The sequence below is a fragment of the Podarcis melisellensis genome (genome assembly GCF_964234715.1).
Source record: "Podarcis melisellensis genome assembly, chromosome: 1".
Lineage (NCBI taxonomy): Eukaryota > Metazoa > Chordata > Lepidosauria > Squamata > Lacertidae > Podarcis > Podarcis melisellensis.
In genome coordinates, this window is record NC_138528.1 from 132,876,468 (window position 1) to 132,890,374 (window position 13,907).

Here is a 13,907-nt window from a genome sequence, read left to right on the forward strand (position 1 = left end):
GGAAAAAATCGTGTGTGAAGCAATCTTAAATCCCTCTTCTCTCTCCCTCTCTAGTGTCTCTCTCACACACAAACTTTCCCCATCTCTTTGCTGTGTACTTGGGAGTTCACAGCCAGTTGTAAATTCTGCTGACATTTGCAAATGAGAGATACTGCCCTCATATTGTTTAAATGGCCATTCATTTCAAGCTAAAATAGAACTAAATCAAGAACCCCAATTTATCTGGAGGATAATTTCTTGACTAGCAACTCACTTCAGTTTCTAGTTAATTCCCTGATCATTAGCAAATGAGAAATTATACTAAACTGAGAGATTACAAATCTTGAGGTTGTGTAAATGAGCCCTCCGTTGACTGTACTTAGGTGAGCTAGATTCTGAACTTTTATTTTTAATAGGTTTGTGGTTTTTTTGCTTAGAGATACTGTTTTGCTTTAAAAAAACCAACAGTGGCTACCTCACTTTTTTTTTTTTTTTACATCCTTAGTTGTTTTCCCAACCTTTGGGTTGAGATGTTTGCACATCTTGTTGTTAAACGAAGAGAGTAGTTAAAAGTGGTGCATGCAATTGAATTAGATAAGGCTTTAAGGTTGTTTCTTAAATCTTGAGCAGACTATTTATAGTTTTTTTGTTTTTATATTTTTTCTTCAGCCTATTAGAATAAACACAAGGTAGTCAACTCATTCCGTTTTTAAAAGTATCTGAAGAATGAATCCTCTCTCAGTACAAGAAGGATGGGCAACTGTCCTCTTAGTTTGCTTTATGTGGGTCCACGACAGCATTGATTCAAACCCAAAATGTCCCTTATGGTGGTTGCAAGTGGAAGTAGTTATGGATCTTAGAAATGTGTTTTTAGACATGTTTATGAGCCATCTGACTACAGTAAAACCAAAAGGGTGACTCTTGTCAGTATATGTGCTCATCATCTCTGCCTCTCTGGTAGGAGGGCTTGGTCGTGTTGCTTTGCTTACCTTTCCAGGTCTGCAGCTATAGCAGAAAGGAACTGCGTGATTTAAGATTTCCTCCAGGAAACATGTTTGGCTGGTTCAATCTATGTTTCAAGGGTAGAGTATTCCGCAGTTGTTATTCAGAAGCTACTAAAAGTTTCATTAATAAACTCGTCTAAAATGCAAGAAGAAATATTGATGTGATGTAAGGGTTTCCTGGCAGGAAATCTTAGGGCAAAATGGTGAGTTCTGACCACATTTGTATAGTTGGCCTCTTAATTTTTACTTAATCTTTTATTCCAGGATGAAAAATTACTATGTCAAAGCCCTGAATTATCCAGGTGCTCTTTTATTGACTGACAGCTCACTTATGATTGCTCCCTTAAGCATGTTTTAAATGAGAGTTTAAATTAATTAAGAGGTTACTATTTTCATATTGTGATGGTGTAAACAAATTTTCATTTTTTTACTGAAAGACTTTTACAATAGATCCACACACCCACACCCAAATTGCTCTTTGAACTATTCTTAACCCAACAAGCAGCTTGGCAATCAGGCAAAAGGCTTTTCACAAGGAAAAAGCAACCAGTTCCTTCTGTTTCCACTCTTCCTGGTTGCCAGCATGCTGTATGACCTAAACCAGGTTGGCAATATTCTAAAAAAACGCTGCTCAGAAAACACAAAACAATGGGTGCACACTTGAGACACACTCAGTTGCCTCTTTGGATTCCAGTCCCTGTCTTTTTCAACCGAATGGTTTTATAATCTCCCTTTGTCCTTGCAATCATGGCACAGGCAGAGCTCAGGAAGAACTATCTGCCACTAACACTCTTCCTTCTTGCTCTCAGTCGTGCAGGTCACATTCTGAACGACTATTTCCCCCACCCCCCGAACTGATACCACTGAAAAGCTTCCATGCTTGAAGGGAGCTGTCCAAAGGCTGTTCACAAAGATGACTATTGAAAGTAAAGTTGTGTCCGCACCGAATCAGCCCCACCATTGCATTGCACCGCATGATGTGCACTTCCACAATTGTTGGAAGAACTCAGAGAGCAAGAAGTCCAATCACAAAATAGGTCTTTGGGGGGTGGGCAGCTCTAGCATGCTTTTTGTTTCCCATAGAATTGTGTCCATCAGCATCCTTGAAGGGTTTCAGAAGGACAGGGTGTGAGGTCCTGGAATGGGGCCTATGTTGCCAGGAACTCCTCTGTCAAACTGGGCTATATGAGGCAGGTGGGGAAGTGTCATTCCTGCTGATTAACGTTAGAGATGAAAGTAAAGAGGCATCGCTTTCTGTACTGATCTGTTTTCAATAAGCAAATTTATTTGCTGAAGAAAAAACAGTATATTTGACATTGGTCTTCCTGGCTTAGCAATATCAGAAAACCTTTGTTTTATGTAAGATCTGTCAGAAGAGCAATACTGTGGTCTGGAGAGAGCTGGGTGCAGGAATCCTACCTCTGCATTACATATGTCCTTATAACCTCCCTATTTGTTCTCTTTGGCTCTGTGTCAGTGCTGATTTAGCCACAGAACTGTGAGTCCATTGACCTTATATATCCCAGCCTAATAAAATGCAGGCTTTCTGACACCTGCACATAAACAAGTCATTCTATTGGCAGTTTCAACAGTGGGAGGTAACCACAAGTCCAGGGGTTTTAGGGGGAAAGGGGATCTACCGTATTCAGATATCTTACTTATCCTGGAATTAATGACCAAATCTACAGATTACATGGGGATACTTTTTAAGTATCATGTAAATTGAACATTTGCTGAAACTCATGCAATGCCTAGATGATTCAAATCTGATAATGTTCAATTCTGAGATTGAGCATACATTTTCTGAAAGTCTTTAAGGAGTAATAGATGTTACTGCATCTGTTACCTTTTCAAGATTTTCTCATTCGTTTTGTATTTATCACACACACTCACTCACACAATGCATCTCCCAACAAGTATTTATTGGCATGTTTTAAACAGTGAGGGTTTAGATTAAATTATATTCAATATTCTTAAAATACTATAGCATATTGATTAGAGCAGTGTGAAGTATTATTGCAAGAACAATGATCAAAGAATTCAGTGTGGTAAACTTGTATTCTGCAATGTTTTAATAAGGCTGCAGTCCTTAAAAACATATTGGAATACTTTAGTTGAAGGGTTGGCTGAGCTCAGAGGCACTAATTGTGGCTTGCAGCTTGGCTGCTTTGAAGCTTGGCAGCATATAAAGTGAAATCCAAAGTATGGTCAAAATAAGGGTGAAATACCATCAGCTTGTAAAAAGAAGAAATTGAATTTGAATCTCCATCAGCGTGAAATCAGCATACCAGTAATTATTTTAAAATTTGGGTTGCTATAGGTTCTATGTCAAGCTTGAAATTTGAGGATTTCTGGCAGTTTTCAAGAGGCAAAATTGCCCACAATTTAAGTTCAGTTGATTACTTAGCATTAACATAATGGAGGGAGGGGAAATTGCTTAGGAGATTTTTGTTTTTATTAATAACAATGCTTTGAAACTGGAAGATCTTTCTGTTTTCCAAACAGGGCATGCTTCTGTTGTGAAAGTAAAACAAAATGGAAATGCTTCTATTGATTTTGATCGGATGGTTCAATTTTAATTTGACCTTTAAACTCCTGTTTCAGCAAAACCCTTGAAAAATTAACTAAATTTCACCTAAATGAAAACTTCAAACTGACAGAAACTAACCTTAGGCTTCTTAGAATTACAGGCTATGAAGTATACAAATTTAACTGACATTAAGACCCATTGAACTCAATGGGACTTACTTCTGAGAAGACGTATGTAAGAGGGCACAGTTAAATGGCTGCTCAGAGATACAAAAATATGTTTTGTTACATCACTCATTTTTCATTCACTTGTTTTGTATTGGGCCTTGACCGTACAAATTAGCAATTTCCCCAGTTTTGGCTTTTGATTGGCAGCAAACCCTTAGTGCGTTGAATTTTCCAAGAACCTTCTAAAACCTTGTATGCCTACCCATGGATTCTGGGGCTTGTTCCAGTGCTGCACACAATTTCTGTTATGCGCTGATCAAGCCTGTTGACCCTCACAAGCCTGTTGACCCTTCAGTTTCTTGGACCAAAATTGTGGTCTAGAACATCCGTATAACAGCTGCAGGAATGTCCAACAGGTCGATCACGATCTCCCCTGGTCGATCTTTGCACCCCCCCAAAAAAAAACCGCTCTGGAAATGGGTAGATCACTGGCAGTTGTCTTATACTGTGAGTAGATCACAGTCTCTTGGGAGTTGGATGTGCCTGCTGTAGAGGAAGAGGAGCAATGGTGGTCAAACTGTCTTTCGATGGCCTTCCATTCAGGAAACTCTGCAATCAGATGCTCAGTAGAGTTCCATGGAGCACTGTTTGAAACTCCTTCTCATAAGCTTTTTTATTTGTTCGAAGCCACCCAGAGTGGCTGGGGCAACCCATTCAGGTGGGGCACAAATAATAACATCGTCATCATTCTTATTATTTCCGGTAGAGTGTTACAAAGAGAGGGTGGTTTTTTTATTGAAAGTTGCATGCCACGTGGAGAAGCCTCTTGCAATAGAGATGGAATGGGTGTGTGTCTGTGCTAGCTCCAGAGTAACTAGATTGCAAGAAAGTTTGCCTTGGAGTGGCGGGGCTTTTAGAGTTACACAGAGGGGGGAACCCTGAAAGTTAGAGATTATCAAATCTTTTACTGTCTGCTACCTGGGACACAATAAAGGTAGAATCCAATGTAGCTCTAAGTCTCTTGTTCCAGTGCAAGGATTTCATCTTGTTCAAATGCTTTCTCCCTCTCCTACCCCTGCTTGCCCCCGAAAATCTGATCTAGGGATTTCTGTGCAAGCATAAGCATGGTAACTGAACACCACCATAAATACTTATATAAGAAATTAAGTTAAACACCAACCCAAAACCAGTAGCTTCAAGCTGCAAGAAAGGAGATTCTGACTAAACAACAGGAATAACTTTCTTGCAGTAAGAACTGTTCGACAGCGGAATGGTCTCCTTTGAGAGATGGTGGACTTTCTGTCCTTGAAGGTTTTTAAGCAAAGGTTGAATGGCCATCTGTCATGGATGCTTTAGCTGACATTCCAGCATTGGGCGGGTGGACTAGCTGACCCTTGGAATCCCATCTAACCCTGCAATCCTATGATTCAAGGATTATTTATAAATTCAAATTGTATTTCCTAAAGATAGAAAAATGGGTTTAGAAATAGGCAATGGGGTTAGAAAGCCAGTTTTGGTGCCAAACATTTTATTTTTCAGAATAAAATTCTAAGGTCCCAGTCCCTCTTCTTGAGCTTCTCCTTCCTAGCCCAGGGCCTCCAGAACAGCCACCAGCATGTTAAGTGGAGCTGCAGCTGGAGTTGGCAGGATCGTGGGCTTGCAGAGGAGATTATTGGCTCCCAAGGCTTGAGAACTAACCCCCAAAACCGAAGTTGAAAGGTTGGGTTTTTGGAAACCAATTGCAAATATTTGTGCTAAACAATATCTGGATTTCATTTTTAAAAATTGGGGCATAATCCAGCCAACACGAAGCTCATTGAAGCCCAGTTGATTTCAGTGGGAAATATTTAGGGACTTAGCTCCCATGAGAGCCAAGCGTGGAATCAGGCCTTTGTTTTTCAGTTTTATTTCTGCTTTACAGTACATAGTAGAACTTGATGTTCATGTCTGTGAGAGACTGTAACAAAAGAGAAGGATTTTGGTTATTTTTGTAGTAATTCAGATTTTGAAACTGTGATTACAGATTTGACCTATTATCAAGCACTCTCAAATCTTGACCATATTCATGTTTCATGTCACATGTAGGAATTTTCTCTCTGTTTTGTTTTGGTCTCATGTTGTAGTTTGTTTCCTGTAGCTTTGAGTTGTATTGTTTTTCATTTTTCATTTGTTGTTGGTTGTACAGTCTGTTTACATATTTTTGTACTCAAGTGTAGTTTTGTATTAAAAAAAGAAAAAAGCAGTTGATCTGAGATATATATATATACACGCAGATATATATTGAGATATATATATATAAAGGTAAATAATCTTTGTAACTATCAAACATAGGTTACTTAGTGATGGCAATGCTGTGGAATCATAATACTGCATATTTGCCTTCCTTTAAATTTTTGGTTGTGCATTTCTCTTAAAATGTTTATCATTTTATGACCGACTGGAAACTTTTAATGCATAGCTGTTTAGAAAGATTTAAAGTATGTCACTTTCCTGATGCTTTAAAAGAAAGGTTTTGTGTCTGTCCTGTTGCTGGGTATGGTTTCTACCTGCCAAATCTGCTCTTGATGCTTCATTCTCGAACTTGTTTTTAGATTATAGCCTGCTGCGCGCAGGCTTGGACCCATCATTCATACAATTTAGTTTAAGATGGGGTGTGGGGGAACCTGTCTGGCTGATTGTCCCATTCATGTGCAATACTTTCCCCCTTAAAAGTCTTATGGTGCATTAAATATTTGAATTATTACTTCAAAGTCTTAAACAAACATGCGAGCAGGGAAGTAAATGTGAAGGCTATTTTTTAAAAACGAAAGTGGTTTTAAAAGAACCTTTAGAGACCTGTTTCCACTTCAGTTCCTCTACTGAGGAGCCCCAGGCACACCTGCTGTTGAAATCCAGGCGCATTGTGCAGGTTTGTGGAACACACTTAGTTCTTATGGAGCACTGGCTAGTCCTCTTGGACTCTGCCATTGCCTCTCTCTCTTGAACCGTGCGATCCAATGCGTGTCTATTCAGAAGTAAGTCCTGTTAAGTTCAGTTTAACTTGCTCCAAAGTAAACGTGCATAGGACTGCAGCCTAAGACTAAGAACATTCCCAACTCTGTGCTACAGATGTACAAAGCAGATCTGTGTGATTGGTATGCTGTCCTTCAAGCGTTTTTTCTGCCATTCTTTGAAGGATTATCTGGATCACAGTTAAAACAAGTCAGTTTTAGCAGAGACTTTTGTTCAGAACTAGATGTGGTACAATGGTTAAAATAGAGTGGGTACAAGCATTCCAAAACTGCACCTTCCCAATTCTTCTTACCTTGCAGTGCAACAAGTAGATGCTGAGCAAAGGCTCGTGAGAACTACCATTAATTCAGTGGTGGAAATGCAGCTGAGGGGGCCCCAATTCTTCTTAGCATTTTTCATCATAAGTGTGCCTTTGAGCAAAGCAGCCTTGGCAGGTTGCTTGTTAAGGCCGTGCAGTTTTGTTTCCTCCTAGGTAAGACTGCAATCTTTTCCCTGGGTAAGGCACTTAACATTGCTAATGTCCTCCCTCCCTGAATGGGCCTTGTCCAGAGGTTGCAGGTGCCCACTGAAAACGTCTTTTGTATTGGAAAATTCTGGGTTAGACTCAGAGCACTTAGTGTAGGCTTTGTTTTGGTGGGAAATTTGTTTCTGGAGAGGAGTGTAGGCAGACATGCTCTGACCAGGACAGCTGATTTTGAATTCTCCTTGCCTTATCTGTTGTGATAGGACTTGTTTTATATATCATGCTTTATTTATATATCTAGTGTATTTTAATGCCTGTTTCTCAATAGGTGGGATCTGCTGTGCTGTAAATATGTATTTAGGTACAGAATGAAAATCCTTGGGAATTTCTTTGGGAAACTGTTACTGAGCATGAAAACCACATAGTGGTTGCTGGGGGTTTTTGGGGGGTGGAATTATGTGGGGGGTGTTTTGTGTGTGTGTGTGTGTGAGAGAGAGAGAGAGAGAGAGAGAGAGAGAGAGAGAGAGCGCGCGCATGTGCAAGATTAGCAAAAGTAATCTTGTATTTTAAGCACTTGCCAAAAGAAAAGAAAGTTTAAGAAGCATTTTTATTTAAAGAAGTCAAGTGCATTCAGAAGAGGGAGTTTCCCACCTGATTTTAAAGTATGTGTTTTTCAGAGCAAGCTGAAAATCTCTGCTCAACTTTTATTTCTGTTACTCCATAAAGATTTCCATTTGAGTTTGACGGTTTATTGGAGGGACCAGTTGTTGGGTTTCCAACTTAGTCAGGCCAATGTCTGAAGTTCACTGAAGGTCTTGAAGATAGTGGGTCTTGCAACTGAGTAGTTAGTCTTCTCTTAGCTTAATAGAGAAGATAAGAAACAGCAGGAATCAATCCTACCTCTTGAAAGAGACGTCTGCTGCTGCTGCTCTGCTTTGGCAAAGGGATCTGTGCTCTGCTGGGTGAGGAGAGGATCTGGGTTCTATGTGTGCTTTTAGTCTTGGCTAGCTGGTGCGTGGATAAGTGGATTCCTGTTCTGGAGAATTCTGGTGCTGCTATTCTGCATGATTAAATGCAAGAGTGGAAACCTAATTCCTGCTGACATTTGAAATATGCATATTCTAGACCTTAGTGCAGAATTCAGATTCCTGGGAATCTTAGTGGTTGCATATGAACTTAAGAACTGGCAGCGATTACTGTCGTCACTTCAAGAGGAAAAAGAGTTCACCCAGTTTGCATATTTGAAGTGCCTCCTCTGAAACGGTTTTTATCTATCACAGTGGCAGAAAGTTTCAGGAAGGAGATGTGCTGCATTTTGCATTACGTGCACTTCGTCCACCAAGGTTTCTAATTATGTTCTTCTGAATTAACCTGTAACTTTGCTCTTGTCACCACTCAATCCTTTGTCAAGTAGTTCCAAAATTTGCAGTGGCTTCAATATAAATTTTATTATCTTATGTGATTCCTCACCCCCTCAAAAATCTTGAATATTTACATCCATTTTAATTATTTTTGTAATGTATTTGTAATTTCTTGGCAGAATATTTAGAGATGTTTGATAGGGGGAGGCAGAATATGAACAAGTCAGTTTGGGGAGTTGGAAGATATTGGGATTCCATGGATTCCTAGTCTGCCTATGGTTGAATTTGACAGGTATCAAAATTGGATGTGACCTAATGCTTTCTTCCCTAGCTTGTGAGTGTTTGTACAAATTCTCAGTTATGAGCAGGCGATTCATGGCGCAAACATTAGAGCTCAAGGTGAATAAAAAGGCTTGGAGTTGTACAAAAATCTGAAAGGGCTTTAGATCAGGTATCTTTGCAATAGTGCTGAACAGTGGATCATTTGGAACTGGCCTTATTGAACAAATTCAGGTATTGGGAAATGCTTGGATGAATGACTTGCAATCACTATCTACCCTTCCTCTTCATCCTGCTGGGAGAGGTGTGTCCCAATTTTTAGCTTGGCCACGAAAGAGGTTTCAACATTCTCTTAAAACTGGGGAAATTATCAGTTGGCCAATCCATCCCTTACTAGGTATGAGAGATGTAGACCCATTATGTCTTCACACACACAAAGCCTGGGAAGCTAATGATCTAGCACTAGTTCTGGAAGCATTCTAGCAGAGAAGGTGGCAAAGCTAAAAATAAATGGTACTACTCTAGAGTAAAGGAAGCAAGGGTTCTTTTAAAAATGGCATCTACAACTGCTATATGGCATAGTACTTGAAACTGGCCATATTTTCCCCTTTTGCTTACATGCATACAAATGGTTCAGTACATATATGTGTGCACTGTATACAGATATGAGTGCAGAAAGTGCATGAGAGAGAGTGTCTGACTATGTATATAAACAAGACAAAGCTGCAGAAACTTTGTAATACTTTGTGAAAATGATTATATTATGGACGTTTGTACTGTGCACAGCTACTGGAATTAAATGTAGGGAATCTCAGGAACAAGCATAAAATTTGTCCAAGACTTATTTCTCAAATGTGTATGTGCAGTTTTTAATTCTGTATACTATTTAATATTTTACCAATAAAAATAAACTTCTCACATAAAAGACTTTAGTCTCTCTTGTCATGGACATTGCAGAAGTTGGAACAAGTGTCTTAGTACAATTGATGCTTATCTATTATATGATAGCCAGTTAAAATATATGGAAGAGACTGATGGCAGACTGTGTGCAAGGCCAGCTTCACTGTTGAGAGCAGAGCTTTCCAAACTTTCCATGTTGGTGACACACTTTTTAGACATGCATCATTTTGTGACATGGTAATTCAGTTTTCCCAGCAAACTCAAGGTTAAACTAACCCCTTATAAGAGATACGGACACATATTGCATGACTACACACTGCAGCCAGCACACTAACATCTTGTGACACACAGTTTGGAAAGCTCTGGTTTAGAGGGTATCTCAGACAAGGTAACTTTAGTAGTTTGTTCCCCTAAGCTGGACAAGCTCCATCAAGGCTGCACTTGCAAGCTCAAAAATTTCCCATAGTACCTATAACCTTCCTTGAGGCTCTGCGGGAAGAGAGAGTGGCGAGAATTCTTGTGGAGGTCAAAGGGGATGGTCCTCTGGTTATGGAAATATATGACATTGGGTAGTCCAAAGAATGCTTTTAGAGAACGTGGGCATATAAACTTCTGTACTGAGCCTGCTCACCTTGTTTCAGACTTCAAAATAAGCTGAGAACTAGGCGTAAGGAACTGGAAACTAGTGTCTTTTTTTAAAAAATAATTTTTATTGGTTTTTTACACATATAAAAGACAATACAGAACAAAACACAAACATCAAAAACATACAACAAAAATTTGACTTCCCCATACCTTCCTTTCGCTACATCCTTATTTTGCCATTTTTTCAAGCAACTCTTCAGTCTGTTTTTAATCAAGTCCCTTTTAAATTTACTTAAAGTTTAACATTTACAGCTGTAGTTCTTTATTTCTTACCCCTTGACATCTTATCAGTCCACAATTTTACAGTAATTTTTAAGATATATTTTAAATTTTCTCCAGTCCTCTTCCACTGTCTCTTTCCTCTGGTCACGGATTCTGCCGGTCATCTCTGCCAGTCCCATATATTCCGTCACCTTCGTCTGCCATTCTTCCAGAGTAGGTAGTTCTGGAAACTAGTGTCTAACTTCAGCCTCATATCTTGAAGCTGCTAATGATCTATTATTACCGTGTCATCTGCATGTTGATAACTTCACATGCCCAACCCTTTGGATGACATCACTCTGTGGTTTTGTATAGATGTTAAATAACAGGGGCAACAGCACAGAACTTGCAGAGCCCTACAGCATAAATGCAAAGGAGTTGAGCTCCCGGAACCTGGAATATGCCATCCAGGCAGGATCAGAACCATTGCCACACAGTGCCTCCAATTCTCACTCCAGGCTCCCAGTCCAGAAGGCATTTCTTTGAAGTGGAAGGATTCAGTTCAAATGATTTAACTAAATAACTGTAACATGGTTAGTGGCATCAAAAGCTCCTGAGAGGGCCAAGGAAATCAGGAGGGTGACACTCTTTCATCTTTTCCCCTGGTACAGGTAATCTTTTAAGGCTCTCAAAGGAGCCAATGCCAAATCCAGACCTGAACCTTATTGAAATTGATCTGGAAACATGGTCTCATCCTGGAGTTGTGCGGGGACCACATGCTGTAATGCATGCCCAAGGCAGGGGAAACGGGGGGGGGGGATAATTATTACATTCTTCTGAATCTAGAGTAGAGTTCTTAAAAACAGCAGTTGGACCACTGCCTCCATTAGAGCAGTTGAGAGCATCATCTCCATTAAGGCAGTTTTCAACTCTTGGACCCAGCTAGTCAATCCCATCCTGAGCAAAGAGGGGTTAGGACTGAGTACGTGCAAAGTGGATCACACACTTGACCTTGTCCACGTCCTCAGGCCTCGACAGCTGAAATTCATCCAGCAGAGCAGGACCAGATTCTTTTTTTGGGGGGGGAGGAGAAAGAAATATTAAACTAGGAGGTCAAAAGACCATGACATTTGAAGCACAGCACAATGTGGGGGGGGGGGGCTGTAACAGTTTCTTTGGCACATGGGGACAATGCATTCACCTTGCCCGAGAAGCAGCAACAGATCAGAGCACCAAAGCTATGAACAGCTATGGGAAAATGCATGAAAAGCATAAGGAGGGGATATGTTGGACACATTTCCCCCCCCCCTCATCCCCTGAAATATGAAAATCAAATCTCAAGAGAAGAAAATGTTTATTTCCACCGCCCCATATAAGAACATCTGCCCCATGTCCCAGTGGTGCATTTATAAGTGATATATTAATGCTTGTTAAGAATGAGCATGACAGCTCAGTGTTGGCTTTTTAAAAGATGAGGAAAAGAAGAGTGGTAGCTCTTCTTGAGATGTGTGTTCGCTGCTTTCTACCTCTTCCCAATCTGCTAGTCTTAGTAGATCTCTGTTTAACCAAATCTGATGTAAGGATGACGCAACTGGAATACAAACAAACCATGGGAGATTACGGAAACCTTTTCCTTGGAGAGTTCCAAGGAAAGGCAACTCCCAAGGGTTTCTGTGCGGGTTTACAAGTCATTTCAGAGAAGTCGTAGAAGCCACTGGAGCAAAAGTTTCTGAATTCTATATGCTGATCATACGTCACTTAGAAAACAATGAAAATTAGCAGAATTCTCACAAAACCAAAAAAACCAAAGGTAGTCTACTACTGTAGCCATTTTGAAGGAGCAGGGTAAAGAATCGTAAAGCCCTTGCATTTCAAGATCTTGTTCTTCATCAGAAACATAGCTAGAAGCATCCAAAATGTTTTATGTAGTGAACGTTGCTAATTTGCTTTCACTTTGTTAATGAGAACTTTTTTGTCCTTTAGCACAAAACCCATGCAAAGAAATGAGTGCTTTAATTCAGAGATACATGCTTTGATGATTTCATTGTGTTTTAGAACCTGGTATTATATGCACCCCTAGCCAGATACGTATATGACTGTTTCCTGAACTTATGAAGCCTACCTGATAATCATGGAGTAAAGACCCTGACACAAACTTTCCTCTGGTGGTTCTTTCTCTCGTGGTAAAAAAGAAGAAGTAAAAAATGTCCAATCTAACACTTATCAAGATGGAAACGTGGCTAGGCCTGTTCTTTTAGATAAAACGTTTTGGCTTCCAGCTGCCTAACAACTTATCTTTCATCCTAACGGTCTTAACCTAAACCTTTTTCCTGATCTTTGATACTTCTGTTTTTCTGTAGAACTGCAAGGAGTTATGAGTACAGGGATGGGGGCAGTTGAGACAGGGCAGGAAATGTGACTGTCATTATTTCTGGAAATCTTTTAAACTAGGAAAGGTGCACCTGTACTCAAAACCGAGGAAAAAAATGAATACTGGCGCTTGGGGGGGAGATTGTTTACAGATCATAGACATAAACCTTCAGTACACCAGGATTTCATTTCTATTTCTTTATTTAAAAATTATAATCAGTGGTACCATAAAACACACACACACAAAAATAATAATCTGTGATTAAAGCCTCAGGATTGAATCCTACAGGCTTGGCAGGGGAAGTGAAGGCACCTCCTCTGCTTATCCAATCCTTGCTGCTGCTGCCACCTCTCTCTCTCTCTCTCTCTCTGGCCAGGTAGCACCACTGAGCTTTCACTCTGTTGTTTTCCAGGGAGTTGCGATATATCTATATAGATATATCTGATTTCCCTGCTACTGGAAACAATGAGAAAGAAATAAGCTACACCTTTCTGAAGGCTGGTGTCCCTGGTTGAGGGGCATGTCCTCTGAGCTTTATAGCTAACGGGGGGGGGGGGGTAAAAATGAAATAAATAAAATACTTCACCTCATTGGGAGCACACATCACAGAGTGATATAAATCACCAACTATGGTATCTCACCTCATGGTGAGAATATTGACCGCATGAAATTACTCATGGCGTCTTTAAAGAAAAAAGGAAACAAGAGGGGAGAATTTGACATAAGGCAAACACTATATGTCTCAAACCTCCAGAACTCTATCTGTTATTCTCTACTTACTTTCAGGCACAGACCCAGTACAGGGACAAATTACCTTGGTTGGTGTGCATTCACATGAAATTGTGGGGTGAAACTATTGGTGCAAAGCAGCCCAAGCTTCCCCAAATATTAAGGTGAAAAAATATGGCTCTTTTCTCACCTTCCCCAACTGACCAGGAGAGAAATTGTGAAAGAAAGATGTTGACCCTATCTTTCCTTCAATGATTTGCTGTGAT